The sequence below is a fragment of the Cajanus cajan genome, chromosome 1, assembly GCF_000230855.2.
Source record: "Cajanus cajan strain Asha chromosome 1, NIPB_CcT2T_4, whole genome shotgun sequence".
Classification (NCBI taxonomy): domain Eukaryota; kingdom Viridiplantae; phylum Streptophyta; class Magnoliopsida; order Fabales; family Fabaceae; genus Cajanus; species Cajanus cajan.
The window spans coordinates 34,011,430-34,025,983 of NC_138517.1; the positions used below are offsets into that span (position 1 = coordinate 34,011,430).

The 14,554-nt window shown below is 31.3% G+C and overlaps 1 long non-coding RNA gene across 1 annotated transcript; it reads left to right on the top strand.

Moving 5' to 3' along the window:
• Positions 1–224: 224 nt before the first annotated feature.
• Positions 225–2,722, top strand: LOC145949496 (uncharacterized). Its single transcript, XR_014427723.1, has 2 exons — positions 225–1,492; positions 2,473–2,722. It is a non-coding gene; the product is annotated as an uncharacterized LOC145949496 (long non-coding RNA).
• Positions 2,723–14,554: the final 11,832 nt, after the last annotated feature.

The window sequence follows — 14,554 nt, forward strand, 5'->3', positions numbered from 1 at the left end:
AAAACAGTAGAGCACGAACTAGGTTTGCACTCTCACTATTAATAATAAGAAGACATTCTATGACTAGTGATAATTTACCTATCATAGAATATTTCTTTCTATAATCGGTAAGTCAACACTCGTCACAGAAAGGTTGGAGTTAAAGGCTGACCAACACATTGTATGACGAGTGTTGACTTAGTCGTTATACAAAGAAACATTCTATGATGGGTAAGCCAACACCCGTCATAAAATATTTTGACATATTTACAAGTATGTCACTATGTCACTTTCAATGTTGTGTGGATAACACCTAACATAGAAAATGCATCAAAAAATCTTACTTTCACACTTGTGCAAGCTTGGTGCAATAGGGGTGGAGTCAATAAATTTAGAAAAGTTTGTAATTCTCTTAAACTACAATCTAATGTTTGTACCTTTCTCATATTTTGGCATCTCGATTAGAGCTAACCCAAGGAAAGGACAAACCTATAGGCCTATTATATTGACAAATTCAAAAACCTCTCTTCCTCGAAAAATAAGGTTTTATCTATAATTGGAAGAGTTTGTCTGATAAATTATATATTATCTACTCTTCTTCTGTATTTCTTATCTTTCTACAAGGTACCTAAAGATGTGGTAAAGGAATTGGTGAGAATCCAAAGGTGTTTCTTGGGGGAGTAGAGGAAGGAAGGAAAATTTTTTTCATAGATCAAATAGGGAAGGATTTGCAAACCAAAAAGTCATGGAGGGTTAGGAATTAAAGACTTAGAATTTCTTAATGACTCACTACTAGCTAGATGGAGATGGAATCTATATATTGAAAAGGACAAGCTGTGGGGAGAAATCTTGGAATCTAAACATGGAGGGTGGAAAATTTTATGCGAGGGAGATGTGTGTAGCTTAGCATCAATATAATATGGTGGAGAGTGTAACACCCCAATTTCCTTAAAAGGATATTTTTTATTAATAATGGCATTTTCGTAATTATTGATGGCATTTTCGTAATTTTAATAAAGGGACAAGGGTATTTCTGGGTTTCGGAACGGGCCGTTCCAAATGCAGAACGGGCCGTTCCAAAAGAAGGAATATGCTTGTTTTTAAAGACCCAGAACAGGCCTGGAACGGGCCGTTCTGGTATGGAGAACGGGCCGTTCTGGAAGCAGTACGGGGCGTTCTGCTGAGATTGAGAACGGGCCGTTCTGGTTTCAGAACGGGCCGTTCTGCTTTTTGGGAACGGGCGTTCCGGTTTTGGAACGGGCCGTTCCAGTTGAGAAATTTGCCCACGTTTGAAGGATCCGGAACGGGCCGTTCCGAAATCAGTACGGGCCGTTCCGGTTGCGCCAGGAGGCCTATAAATAGGGGCAGGGGGGTGAAAATTTTATATTCAGTAAGAAAGTGAAATCCTAGAGAGAGAAAGAGAAGAGAGAGAGAGAGAAAGAGAGAGAAAAGGAAAAGAAAGAGGGGATCCAGAGGAGGAGGTCCTGCCCAAGTTTCAACTCCGCCTATCCAGGTAAGGGGGGGAGTGAGAACCTCGCTCAGGGGTGTGGGGATAATTGTTGGATAGTTGTTTGTCGGATTGGCCCCCAATCCCTTGCCGTTGTTCTGTCTGATTTTCTATTTACTCTATTTTGTTCCCTGTTGAGGATGCCGTTGTTCTGTTTGATTTTCTATTTACTTTACTTTGTTGTTTGTTGAAGGTGCCGTTGTTCTGTTTGATTTTCTATTTACTCTACTCTGTTTTTGTTAAAGGTGCCGTTGTTCTGTCCGATTTTCTATTTATTATACTTTGTTCTTTGTTGAAAGTAATAAATGAGTATGAAATTAATGTTAATAATAAATGAGTTTTAATATGAACAAAAATGCTCTCTGTGAATACCTATGCGGACCTTATGAGGAGTATTGATGACATGACCATGTGAAATATGGACAAATGACATGAGACCTAAGAATGGACTATTGAGACAAACTATGATTATGATACTATGACAAATAATGATATGATGTACTAAATGAAATTATGTAATAAGTTAAATGTTGAGTCCATGAGATTATGAATGTATGACATGCATCATATGCATATATTACTCCAGGTGTGCCGCTGAGGCCGCATACCCACGACTAACAAGGTGTACCTTATGGTCACCCACGACTAACAAGGTGTACCTTAGGGTCACCCACGATGTAACATGTTAACAAGGTGTACCTTAGGGTCACCAGTGATGTAACCAGGTGTACCTTAGGGTCACCAACGATGAATTGTGAATCTTCCGTATGGCGCCACATGCATGCATTTATGAGTTGAGTCCATGACATCATAAGCATGATAAATGAGTATATATATGTGATATTGACTATTTATGTATTGTTTACATGTGACTTATATATGTTGTGTGTGTGTGTGCTATCTAGCAGTTATTTCTGCACCTGAAACTGAGTGAGATGTTTCTCACTCCCTTGTTGTTTTTGTATATGTTTTAAATTGTGTTGCAGATGATCAGCATCATGAGGATGTTGGTGATGAGGCTTAAAGGCTTCAATTGGGCATGCTCTGATAGGATGTGACATCGGGGCATAGTTATTTTAGTTTAATATGTTATTGTTTTAATAACTTTAGTTTCTCTTCTTTGTAATTTCTAACGAAGAGATAACGTAGATAAAGTTTATAATTTAAGGAAAATGTATGTTAAGAATTGTAATTTGAACGTTCTTGATAAAAGACCAGAATGAATATCTTTATTTATATTTTATTACATGATTTGGAAAATATAAATTGATTCCTAACCAGGAGGCACTGCCACCTTTACTGGAGTTAATTTATATTTCCTTTATTATTATTTGTATATATATGATTTCTTGTTTTTCACTAAATTGTATTGAAAATCTTAACTTCTTTTCTTTTATAATTCTTTTACACTGTAGTTATGATTTATGAGTTACGAATGTGAATCTTCTACCTTGTGATATTTGAAATATTTGTCAACTATGAAAGATTTTATTTACCCAAAAAGAAGAAAAGAAATATTTTATTGTTACATTTGTTGTATATTAATAATGGGGTAGAGGGTGTCACAGAGAGACCTCTACAAAGTGTGTGGGAGTCAAAACCAATTGAAACAGTTTGACGAAATAGCATAATAGAGAGTGAAGGGAAAAAAGCACACAAGATTTGGATTGGACAATTGGCTGGGGGAGGACTGTTTGGCAAAAACCCATACAAGATTATTCCTAAACTTCAAACAATAAGAAGAAAAAATTATGAGCCTGGGTAGATGGGAAAAAAATGTTTGGGTGTGGGATCTCAAATGGAGGTGAGACTAGTTAGAATAGGAAATAGGGCAAATGGAGAATCTTAAACATTTGTTGTAGAACACCAAAATGGCAAAAGGAAAATAGGACAACTGGCTTTGGCTTCATATTACTACATGGATATTTTCAATTAGCACAACATATACTTCATTATACAAATTAATAATAAGGAGTCAGATGGATAACACAATGTCTCAAATATGGAATTTGAAAGTTACCTCAAAGGTAGTTATTTTACTATGGAGGTTGTTTAGCAATGGACTACTAATGACAAATAACCTCCTTAAAAGGAATATCCCACTAGATATAGAACATTGTTGCTTCTATTTGAGGCACACATATGTATAAACTATACCACATGTTGTTTTCTTATGTAGGGAAATAGATACATTGTGGAAGGAGTGTTATAGGTGAGCATCAATATCAACTATAATACCATAAGATCCAATTCAACATTTTAAGTAGTTGCCATACAATTTGTCAACTAAAAGCATCAGGGACAAATGACAACTTGTATGGTATATAATCATCTAGAGCATTTGGGTCTGAAAAAATAATCGTGTCTTTAGGGGAGCTACTTTTGACAAACAAAACTAAAGCAAGACATCAAATTATTTTCATGGTTGTGGCTTAGTTTAGACAAGAGCCTTTTTAATTATTCATTTGAGTAGTGGAGTGCCAATCCGGGTGCATGTTCCTTTGTGTAGCCACCTATAATAAGAATGTAACCAAGATGGATGAGGGTCAAAAAGGTGCACACAATTGATATACAAGAAAAAGGTTTAGAAGGAATCAATAAGGGCAACTAAAACATATATAGACTTATTTTTCTATTTACATTAATAGTTGTGGATTGGTTACATTATGAATATTTTGTTTGACTTGAAATTGTGTTGCAATGATTTCTTTTTATATATGCAATGTAATTATACAGGTTGGGAAAGATTGTGTAGGGAAAGATTATAGGCTTATATTGTTTCATATATTAGTACAAATTCTATGTCTTGGTTCATGTAAGGGATGTGTACCCCTTGTACCCTTTATCCTTTTAGTGAATTTTCCTTTGTTGACCAAAAAAAAACCTCTTCTAAAGACTATAAAAGTTACATTATTTTCTCTTCTTATATAGAAAAATGTACTTCCACCCTATAAAAGATAAAATATACAATTTTGACTCTTGGATGCTTAAGCAAATTGTTGACTTTCCAATGTTTATTACAAGAAAATGACGATTTTGCGACGGTTATATGACCTACATTGCGACGGTTAGAACTGCCGCAAAGACAACATTGCGACGGTTTGGGAATCGTCGCAAAATTGTCCGTCACAAGGCAATTTTGCGACGGTTATCAGAACTGTTGCACAAACTGTCGCAAAATTGGAATTGCGACCCTTCTATATTAACATTGTGACCCTTTCATCAACTGTCGCACCAACTGCCTCTAAATTAATATTACGACCCTTTTTTTACCCGTCGGAAATTATAATTTTTTTTAATTTTAATAAATTTATTAATGTAACAATCCTCATATTTAGCCTCTCAAGGGTTCTATTTCACGATATTTCACTGTTTAGCGTGTTTTATCCTTACTTGTGCAATTTCTGGGAAACTTCCCAGAAGGTCACCCATCCCTGTACTACTCCAGGTCAAGCACACTTAACTATGAAGTTCTGATGAGTAAGCTACCGAAATGTATATGTATGTTGTCAGTATAACTTGTACAAATTAATTCATTTAAGTCAGCCTCAAATATACAATCTCATATTTGTACTATAATAATAATATATAATAATTTTATATTACGAATAATAATAATAATAATAATAATAATATATTTAGTTATTCTTTATTTATATGTACTTACTTTTATAATTAACATCTACTTATTTTTATTTAAAATTATAATTTAAATTATTTAATTTTATAATTTATAATGATAATATAATTTATAAAATTATAAATATTTATTTATTACATACTTATAAATTAAATTTTAATATTTTAAATAAATTATTAATTAATTTAATATATTTATTTACCTTAAATCAAACATATAAAATTCAAAAAAATGTATTTATCCTTGTTTTATTTTCTAATTATCAACTATTATTAAAATACTAACTTAAAATCTTATCTATTTATATATAATAATCTCATATCAAATTTAAAACCAAATATTAGTTATACAAAAATATTAAGATCATATAGTAAATTGTCAATAAGATTTTAGTTAAATAATTTAAAATAATTGTTGTTTCAATTATATTGTTAATTAGCAAATAATTTATTCCAAAACTAATTAATTTTTTTATATTAATTATTAGTAAAATTTAATAACTTTTAAATTAACAATTAATTAGATCGATGAAATTCAATACACACAATAAGTTATTGAGTGGAATAACTTTACCAAGAGTTATTTTGTAAGTTATCTTAAATCAAACATATAAAATTCAAAAAATGTATTTATCCTTGTTTTATTTTTTAATTATCAACCATTAATAAAATACTAACTTAAAATCTTATCTAATTATATCATAATATTTTCATATCAAATTTAAAACCAGTTCTTACATTTTCGAAAAATATAAATTTTTCTAAAATATTCCGTCAATAATATAGTTTTTCCTACAAAAATTTTCTCATCGAAAATATAAATTTTCTGACAGATTTAATTTTTTTATAAGAAATCATCTTCGATTAATATAACATTTTGTATATATGATTTAAGAGTAAAAGATTTTCAATTTAACGGTTGAATTTACAAAATTCACATTTAATATATAGTTATTGAGCGGTGTAACACTTAGTAAAATTTACACCGATGTAATTATAACTTCCCTCATATATATATATATGTATATATATATATATATATATATATATATATATATATATTAAATGTGACTTTTACTAAGTATTGCACAGCTCAATAACTTTATATTAAATGTGAATTTGGTAAATCCAACTGTTAGATTGAAAGTTCATATCTCTCATAGATTATATATACAAAACTTTATATTAATCCAAGATGATTTGATACTTCATTTTTATAAAACAAAATTGATGTAATATATTCATTTCAAAATACACTAAAATATAAACACTTTGATTACCTTCCAGTTGTTGTTCAATTTTAACAAAATTTGATATACACTTATAAAGTGATATGAACTTTCAATTTAACGGTTGGATTTACAAAATTCACATTTAATATAAAGTTATTGAGCGGCATAATACTTAGTAAAAGTTACACCGGTATAATTATAACCTCCTATATTATATATATATATATATATATATATATATATATATATATATATATATATATATATATACAAGGACGAATGCACGTTTGGAATAGTGGGGCACTTGCCCCTACTACTATTTGACATATACATTGTAACATCCCAAAATTTATACAATGGTTAATTATTATATTTATGAAAATTATTTTCTTATAGTTATTAATTAATAAAAGGGTTCTTTTTATATAGAATATTTTAGAGATTTTAATAAATGATTACTATGTATTTTAAATATTTATGGGGATTATTAAAAGGATTTTATAATTAAAAATAATAAAACAATATTCTGGGCTCAGAACGGGCCGTTCCAAGTTTTCGAAAAGAGTTGTGTTTGTTGGCCCGGAACGGGCCGTTTCAAAAGTGTAAAGAGGCCTACTTTTCTTATCTCAGAACGGGCCGTTCCCAAAGTGAAACGGGCCGTTCCAAGAATGAAAAAAATGCCTAAAAATCTTAGTTAGAAACGGGCCGTTCTACTAATAGTCAATGAGTGCAAACATGAACCTAATAACGGGCCGTTCTGCTTTTTGAAAATGGGCCGTTCTGATTTTAGAACGGGCTGTTCCAGATTCAATACGGGCCGTTCCGGGTACGCCAGGATGCCTATAAATAGGAGGCAGGGGTGAAAAAAATTATAACTGAGTGAGAAGTGAAAATCTTAGAGAGAGAGAGAGAGAGAGAGAAAGAGAAAGAAAGAGAGAGAAAGAAAGAGGGAATCCAGAGGGAGAGGTTCTGCTCAAGTTTTAGCTCCTGCTTATCCAGGTAAGGGGGAGGAGAACCTTATCTCTTTAAAATTTTATATATTACTATATCTATATATTTATGTTATTTTTTATGTGTATTTATTCAGTGGGGTGTCCCTAACCTCATTTATTTGCTTAATCTATGATTATTTTTATCCATATTAATTATTAAATTGTTTATATTTTATATTGTTTAATTATTTTATAATGATTGTCATTTTTATTTATATCATTGATATTCTTAATATATTCTTTTGACGTAAATATATTTATTGTAAATATATTTATAATCAACTATGATATAATTGTGATATCTTGGACCCGTCTTGTTATTTCTTCACATATTTATGAAGATAAATATTGTTCTATGGCCATAGAAGATAAAGTTTGAATTATTTGTAGCTGGAGGTTTGACCTTGGGGATTTAAATGAGTAAGGAATGAAGGTGAAATATCCTATTGTTGGTTAAGGTGAAATATCCTTTTGTTAGTTGGTATTATGATAATGCTTATTTATCCTGACTAGTCACTACAAGTATAATTCAAATTTTATTGTATCATGAAAATCTAATATATGATTTGTATATATTTATATATATATATTTAATATTGATTATAAATAATTTTGTATATTCTTTTGAATTATTGTATTTATTGGATATTGTTCTCACTCCTCTCTTTTCTTTGTTTTTAAAATTAAATCTATTATAAAATAGATGGATCTACTTGAGATTCCAGACCATTTTGCAGTTGTTGTTACTGCTGTCCTACATGGAAGAAATTGGAATATGGAGGCTATTTGATGGATCTATTATAATTTTATTTGCCAACCATATTATTTCAATTGTAATTTTCTTTCCACTATTAATGTAAATATTGTAATAGAAAGGGAAGAAAGAAACAATGTGTAAAATAGTACGTTATTGTAAATATTTTAGAACGATACATCATGTATTAAATTCACAAAATATTCTTTTTCTTTATCTTTATCTTCATTATAAAGAAAAAAAATAATGTTGATGATATAATTGCGAAAATATTATTTAATAAAATATATAATTATTATTAAATCGGGCGTTACATTCATAATTTTTTATCTAAAAAAATAATATATTTTAAAAAATAAAAATTATATTCTAATAAAATAAAAATATAGATTCAGAAAAAATGTTTATTTATTTGATATCTGTCAAATTTTTGAAAGAAATTAATTCTCATGTGATAAAAAAAATTTCTTAATAATGAATTAATTTTTTAAAAAAGTTTAAATATATATATGTATATATATATATGTGTCTTAATATTCACATATATAATGTAATATATTAAAATAAATAATTTTTTGATAAAATAAAATTTGTACCATGCATGTTTATCTTTTGTGTTTTTTATTTATTGTATACATTGATTGAAAAAATCAAAATAGTAAAATTGTATATATTGATTAAAAAAATCAAAATAAGAAAAATCAGAAGATTTATGTTCCATTTAGAATTGTTATTATAAGATATATTTTAAAATAAATTATCATCTAAAAATATATATAAGATATTAAAAATATATTTATATCATAAATAAATTAAATTGGATTTTTATAAAATTTAACATATTTTTTTTTGTATTTTTAATAGTGTTAAAAAGATGGACATTTAAAATAAAATTCATAAAATTTAACATTGTAAATTATTCAATAATATGTGATCTGATAACTCAAAAATTAAGTTATAAAATGATAATTATATTTATTTATATACTCTAACACATCTTACATACAAGATAAATTCATAAGTTTGTTGAAAGATAAATTTATATTCTAGTCACGATTTTGAAATTATATAAAGAACAAAAAATCGTGTACCTCATGTTAAAGGAAGTATATATAAAATTGTTAATAAAATATAAGTTTATTAAGATAATATACATAATACTTAAAAAAATCCTTTTAAATTCTAATAAAAAAAATTGTCTTTTAGATTGCGACGGTTTATAGTAAACCGTCTCAATGCTAAAAAGTTTGCGACGGTTTATGACTAACTATCTCAATGTTAAAAAAAATTTGCGACGGTTTATGATTAACTATCACAATGTTAAACAAATTTTGTGACGGTTTACGATAAACCGTCGCAATGTTGAACAATTTTGCGACGATTTTGAAAAATTGTCGTATGAAGGGTCGTAATATCAAAGCGACGACGGTTTCTAGATAACCGTCGCAATTTGTCCTTCGCAATTTATCATTTTCCTTATAGTGGTTAATAAATAATATTTGTATGATATTTTATAATTTAGTGTGACAATTTTTTTGTCATGCATTTTGTAATGACACTAGTACAAAAGATGTATTCCACATCGGATATTTTGAGCTTTTTATGTAAAAAAAAATACCGATGTAGAAGCGGGAGACGTAAATTTACGTCGGTCCTGTAAAATCGACGTAAATTTACGTCGAACATTCCAAAAATCTGACGTAAAAAAAGTAGTAAAACTAACAAAAAAAAAACAAAAGAATGCAAGCAGAACGACTCGTTCTGCTTCATAGAACAACGCAAAAGAAAAGGCCAACGACCTACACAAATAGAACAACAAAAAAATTGAATAGAACATATAGCCACAATAACAATGCGATGCAAAAAAGTGTTAACGAAACCTTGATTCATACATGATGAGCTGCAACAGTGTGCGAATGAGTAACAAAGAGTTCACCCCTCTGCAAAAGACAAAAAAATGATTCAGTAACAAAGGAGAGGGAGAGGGTTTACGGAGAAAAAAATGAAAAGTGATAAAGAGTGAATGCGCGCGGTGTAACAGCCCAAAATCGCTGGGCCAAAGACCCAATTGATTGCCCAGAACGGGCCGTTTCAAAAGTGAAACGGGCCGTTCCGGTTGGAGAACGGGCCGTTCTAGTTTGGAGAACGGGCCGTTCTGGAAGTGGAACGGGCCGTTCCAGTTGAGATTTTTGCGTAGTTCTTGAGGGTCCAGAACGGCCGTTCCACTTTTGGAACGGGTCGTTCCGGTAGGTGAGCCTGAAATCCTATAAATAGCGCCCCTTACCTCTCATCTTCACACTTCTTTCCCTCTTCTTCTCTCTGAAGACCAAGGGGCATTTAGAGGAGGAGACCAAGAGATCCCTGTTTTAGTTCAACTGCTGTTTATCCAGGTACGGGGGAAAAAGGGAACTATTTATATGTAGAGTTGCATGAGAGAATTGGACAGAGAAGAACCCTTAAGATTTTGAGTAATTTTATAATTATTTCTGTTTGGAGAATTATTGGTTTTATGTGATTCTGTATGAATTTAAGATTATGAATATATATTTTATTTGGAAAAATGATGCTCTGGGAGAGAGAACGAAATTATAGAAAAGTGCCTATTAGTTAGGTTGTGAAAAATTGGATTATTTCTGTTTGAGGAATTAATTATACCATTAGATTCCGTATGTGTTGAGGATTAGAAATATATATTTAATTTGTAATAATGATGATCTGGGAGAGAGAATGAAATTGTAGAAAAGTGCCTGTGAGCTAGGTTTTGGAACAATTGGGGGTTTTACAGTTTATGTTGAATTTATATTAAATTCCTAATTCTATTGATTATTAATTATTATATTAATTTATGAATGTTATTATTATATTATTTAATAAGAATTGATGATCTAGATGTGAATTGCTTAAGGGATGTGTAAACCCTTATTTTGTTAGACTTATCTGTTGAGTATGTGATATGGAATTGTATATGTAATATGGAATTGTGTATGTGATATGGAATCGTGATATGAGATGAGATGTTGTATGGACATGACTATGAATGTGTGATTGCGATGTGTTTCCTCACACTAATGACTAGGGATGGCACGACCCCTGGGTAAGTGGTGCTACAGGGAGGGCGTGACCCTAGCATGGTGTGGGATGAGTAAGACAGTTAACACACACCACTTATGTCGATTTATGGAAGCCCTGACATAGGGTTAATTGCAAGAGATTGTATGGATTGTAATGTGATTGTGGTTCCTCACACTAATGACTAGGGATGGCACGACCCCTGGGTAAGTGATGCTACAGGGAGGGCGTGACCCTGGTATGGTGTGGGTTGAGTGAGGCAATTAACCCGTATCACTTGTGTCAGATGTGGCGAGGTCTTGGCATAGTGTTAATTGTAAGATTGGCGTGAATTATGGGTGTGGAAATGATATTGTTAATTGTAAGATTTATGTGGATTGTGATGAATTGATGTGATTATGATTGTGATGTGATTGTGGTTCCTCACATTATGACTAGGGGTGGCACGACCTTGGGCAAAGAGATGCTACAGGCGTGACCTTAGCATAGTGTAGGATGTGTGATTTCTCATGCTTATGTCGGGGGTGGCACGACCTTGGGCAAAGAGATGCTACAGGCGTGACCTTGGCATCAGGTGGGATGTGTGAGGTAATTAATACTTCTGTCGGGGGTGGCACGACCTTGGGCAAGAGATGCTATAGGCGTGACCTTGGATAGGGTTGATTGCAAGATTTGTGATGATTGTTGTGATTGCGAATTGTGACTTGATGACGATGCGCGATTGATAAAGTTATGATACATTGAAATGTTTATGAATATTTTGTTAAGTATCGAGTTATAATGAGATGACATGTTGTGTGTTTGTATGTACTTTTCATATAAATGTTTTCTTTTCTCACCGTATAATTTTGTGGATGTTTTAGGTGAAGAAGATCTGGCTTCGAGTGACATCTAGAATGCCAACAATGGAATTGTGGGTATGCTATGATATTGTGACATCGGGGCAGGGGATTTCTTTTAGGACATCTTTTTATATGGATTTGGAATTGTAATTATTACTTTTGAAAATAATTTGTAAACTCTTGTGTTTTATTTTTATTATTGTGGTTATTGAAGAATAATTTCGAAGATTCTCATGTGAACCCTTTTACCAAAATTGAAATATTTATTTATAAGTTTTCATTATTACAATATATGCATTGGGGTAGTAAGGGTGTCACATTTAGTGGTATCAGAGCAGGTCGATCCAATCGGCCGTGAGTTATGAGTCTACTATGCTTGTTTGGTAGATTAATAATGTGACAAGTTGATTGTTGAACTTATTGATGTGCTAATGTGATGATTGATTAGGTTGTTGTTTATTTATTTGTGTGCATTGTGTTCTCAGGATTTGTCTGATAGACATGATATAATTTGATGATGCTATTTCTGATTGCTCTTTGTTATTCTCATGATTGCTTATTTGTTTGATACTTCTTGCTTACGTAAGAAGTAGTGGTTGAGTAGGATCACTCATATGGTGAGCATATGTACTAATAGTACGGACAAAGCCTTGATAATCAACTAGAAATTATTGAGACCTTAGATTTGGGTGAGACATTGATTTGTTAAGGGTTTACGGTTAATGGAATTTAGGAATCTATAGTAGTAGCGATTGAATCCAAGGAGGTTGTATCTGAGAATTGGAGTTTTGATATTTTGATGAGAGATTGGAACGTTCCTTGAGTATTGGTGCTTGCATGTTAACCTTTTATGGTTTAGGTAGTATGTGAATTTTATTCTCTAAGTCCTTTGCACTGAATATGTGAGCTGTTTTGGTCTAGGATTGTAATGGAAAGCTTGAATATGAGTTTAAGGTGGAAAGGAGTGAGTTTGGAATGGTTGAGGTATTTTGTGAAATGTTAGTACACTGTTGCTGTATGATATGGGGAATATTTTCGTTGAAATTTTGTTGTGCCAGTATGAGTATTATATTGATAGAATTAGATTTTGTGGTCTTCATGAAAGTTGTGGCTTTGGATATTATCTTTCCAATGGAACTGGAATCAGGTAAAACGGAGGTCTAGAACTCCAATTATAGCTACTTTAGTGATCAAAGGTCTAGCTGTAATCGCCAAATATATCTACTGCAGTTTGTGAAATTTTTTAGCTAAGAAGATGATCTTTTTAGAATCTTGTCTTCATAAGAGTTGTAGCTCATTCTCTTAGCTTTCTTTTGAGATAGGTTTGAGATCATTGGGATGAGTATAACTTTCTGTGTGTCATTTGCTTTGACAGTTGTTGAAGGTAGGTATATGCTGTCATGATGTTTTTGAGTTGTTAGGCATAGCAAGGATAAAAATAAATTTGGATATGATGTTTTGAGGTTTGGTCATTGAGAGGATGTTTAAGATGATATGATACTATGTGGTAAGGTTGGTTCATGTACATGCTATATGGTGTAAACGATGATTGATTCATACATGCTTAGGGATGGTATATATGAAGGTTTATAGTAGGTATTCTAATATGATTTGATTTGCATGTATGTTGATATGAGGATAGATAACTTTATGGATCAATTAGTGGATGTTTGTGTATTAATGAGATTGACCTTAGGATGTGATATCATCATATTAAGAGTTAAGTGTGAAGATATATCCAAGATAGATTTAGGCTAAATTATTTAAGTATGATTTTTGATTGTATGAGGTGAGTGTTTTAGGCATTGTAATTTCTTGCGGAGGTATAACGTAAATATACCTAAGATAGAAGTTGTGCTTAAGTGAGAGATACATGAGTCTATTAGCGAGGTTATGAGTTTCTTGGATTAGCTCATTGTTGTTGGATATTTATTGAGTAACTTTCTAAGATAGCATTACCTTTGAACAGATTGAGTAAGAAGAGTGTTATTTTTTTGTGAGATAGTAAGTGTGAGAGTAGTTTCCAAATTCTTAAGGAAAGATCGACTAGTGCACTAGTGTGAGCATTGGCCGATCTTAGTAAGCCTTTTGTGGTATGGGTTGATGTTTCTAAGATAGGTTTGGGTGGAGTGTTGATGCAAGAAGGAAAGGTAGTAGCTTGTGATTCTAGGCAATTGAAAACTCATTAGAAGAATTTCCTTACCTATGATTTTTAAGTTAGCAGTTGTAATATTTAGAGACACTACCTATATGATTCTAAGCTTGAGGTATTTATTGATAATTAGAGCCTTAATTATCTGTTGACTAAAGGAGTTAATTATGAGACATAAGAGATAGTTTAATTTCTGGAGGACTAATATTTCAAACTTAGTTGTTATTTGAGTAAAGCCATTGAGGTGACTGATGTTTTGTGTAGGAAACCTTTATATTTATCTTCCCTTATGATTAGAGAGATGAATCCTTTTGGCTCAATTTAGAGATTTAAGTTTGGCTTATAAGGTTACCCTTAGTAGTGTGAGACTAAGTTTGACTTGAGTAAC